The sequence below is a fragment of the Centroberyx affinis genome, unplaced genomic scaffold (assembly GCF_046629955.1).
Source record: "Centroberyx affinis isolate AG114_WGS23_722 - 3 ecotype Tasmania unplaced genomic scaffold, CSIRO-AGI_Caff_v1 ptg005489l_1, whole genome shotgun sequence".
Classification (NCBI taxonomy): domain Eukaryota; kingdom Metazoa; phylum Chordata; class Actinopteri; order Beryciformes; family Berycidae; genus Centroberyx; species Centroberyx affinis.
In genome coordinates, this window is record NW_027282754.1 from 1 (window position 1) to 2827 (window position 2827).

The window sequence follows — 2827 nt, forward strand, 5'->3', positions numbered from 1 at the left end:
TGTATGTATGTATGTGTGTATGTGTATTACGTCCCCCCCTCCCCTCTGTGTCTTGTCATATGTCAATCAATGTTTGATGTTTTTTTGACTGGGGCGGGAATAATTAGGACTTAGGATAGGATAATAGGTAACCATTTTAAATCAGTTGTGATGAGAGTTGAACAAGAGATACGTTTGTGATGCGTTTTTTAGTAAATGTTAGTTGTATAACATGTTGTAAGAAGGGAAGTGTGTTTTCGGGAGCCTCCTACCAACCTTCATGTACAGATCACTATTAAATTCTTATTATACTGTATGTAATAAACCAAGATGGAATTAATTTGCAAACTTGTTGACATGACCTATTTCTTCAAATCACAAGAGTTTATTCCTCTAAATCACAAGGGTAATCAACAGAGCTCACATTGTATAGGTTTGTAAAAAAAAAAAAACTATTTCCAAACAGGTAACATCTTGTCACATTGTACAGATTTGTAAAAAAAAGAACCATTTCTAAACAGGTAATATTGTCACATTGTATAGGTTTGAAAAAAACTATTATTTACACTAGCAAAAACACACCAACATGTATGGACAGAAGTGGAGCGCGCCTTAACGGCAAATTTACACTCTTATTATTCTTCTACATCAGAAATGATATCACCACGAAGGTTACACAGGGCTGCACAAATTCTCAAAATTTTGTCAGTTTTAGGGGCGAGGTTAATTGGAACTGTTTGAGAAATGATTTTGAAGTTTTTCAGCCGGCATATGACCCGCTCAACATGGACCCGTACATTGGCGATGCACCTAGTGTTGGTGGTGTCTTCTTCAGAGAGTTGCATGCCTCTCTTGGTGAACACTGGAATGACAAATTTCACCTTCCTTTCATAGAGGAGATCTTTGATGGTGAAGCCTCTGTCGGCCATGACTTCATCACCTGAACGGAGGTATTCCAGGAACCCTGGATTTGCAGTTATGAATTTATCACTACACCTTCCTCCATATGCTGGTGAGATGAACATGATCAGTCCACATGGTGCAATTGAGACAAGGTATTAGATGGTATTCTGCCCGTAGTAATGGCTGTAGGACTCACCTCTCGAGTCAAGGTTACGTGGCTTTTGAAGGGGTGTCTCTGAACAGTCGATCACACACGTTGTGTTTGGGTAATGTTCTCTGAAACACTGAGGCATTGTTGCCTGGATTGTCTCTCTGGGAAGCCATGGTAGGTAACACCTCATTTTCTCCTCCATGAGGTCAAGCCAGCACGAAATCACCTTACTTACAACAGATTGAGAGACGCCAAACCTTTCAGCAAGGTCTCCCTGCATTAAATTCAGACGCAGCTTCATCAGGGTCATCAGGAGCTGATCCCAGGGGTGTAGCTGGAAGCTGTTGTTGTACCCTTTGGTAAGGTCCTCGGCCACGGAATGGAATGCATCCAATGACAACCCTGTGTAGAGCTGACAAAGGTGGTTGTTCCTCAGCAGAGTTATTTACAACGCAGCCGGCACAACGCACTGTGTTCCCATATCAGATGCAGGGGGCCTCAGGTGGAGTGGTGTTTTTGTAGTGTAGTTGTGGTCAGAGACAGATGGATCCTCCCATTGTGTTTCTGCATCACAGTGTGTAGGCATGTTGACGTGGTCATCCTCACAGTTCTCCACTGCATCGCTGACGGCCGTTGATGTATCTGTGGAAATAATATAAACCATAAATATATTTTCACAGTAGGACTTCAACCAAGTGGTCCCACTAGTCAAGTGAGTGTTTTTTAAGGTCCATCATCATAAGAATTAATATATTATAGGATGGCAACCACAATTATGCAAAACAGTGTGAGAGAGATGAATGCAAAAAAGGAGACAATATACACACACAATATTGTAATCACCAAGACGAAGGTCAATATCAATATCTGAGTGAGAGACACTTAACGTTACTGATCGTGAAATTGTATTCAGAGCACGGATTTCACCTGCGTTAGCTAACAAGCAATTGAATATAGCTAGCTAGCTTACCTGTATCTGACAACCTCCTCATCACCCGACGTGACTTCTTTAACGGAGCATCGTAACCGAGCCATTTCTCGGGGTAAGGGTGTTCATCCGTCGGCTTCCCGTCCACGAAATGGTAAGAGCACATATGGGCGCTTCGGTGGGTGCTTCAAGTTTAGCGCCTTCAGCCATAGCCTCAAGTGCTCCTCACCTTTAGGGGGTGGGTGCAGGTTGTAAAATGCCCCACAACACTCCGACCTCCTCACTTTATGGTCGTAACACTGTTGTTGTAACTGCTCTCTCCTCTTTATCCAATTGTTATGGCACCCCCTAACAGCACATAATACACTTGACATCGTTTTCGTTTGTCATCGGCTAGCTAGTGCTCTCTCAGCCGGAAGTGAGATGACAAAAACGAACGCGATGACGTCACCCTTGTTGTTGTGGAAAATAAGGTGAATACATAGGTACTACTTCACACCACTCAAACTCTTTAAAATGGGCCTGGTACAAGATATAAATGCTGGAAATGTCAGAATTGGGCACATTTTTGCATGCCATGTCAGGGTTCCCATGCGTCCTAGAAAACCTGGAAATTTAGAGGCTAGTTTTCCAGTCATGGAAACACCTGGAAATTGATTAAACTGACCAAATATCCTGGAAATAATCTGTTGTCCTGGAAAATTTTAATTGTATTTTAGCCCCTCACTCAGATCGCCTATCTAAACCTAGGTGCGTATTTTGTTTGAAACTTGACTGTTGGTAGGATAAGCTGTGCAGTATGACAGGTATAACCTCTCCTGGCACGCAATGTCTCCACCTAGTGGTGGCTGAGTTTGAGTTTTGAC

At 42.6% G+C, this 2827-nt stretch overlaps 1 pseudogene; it reads right to left on the reverse strand.

Annotated features, from left to right (window-relative positions):
- Positions 1–614: 614 nt before the first annotated feature.
- LOC139667393 (uncharacterized) lies at positions 615–2335 on the reverse strand (annotated as a pseudogene).
- Positions 2336–2827: the final 492 nt, after the last annotated feature.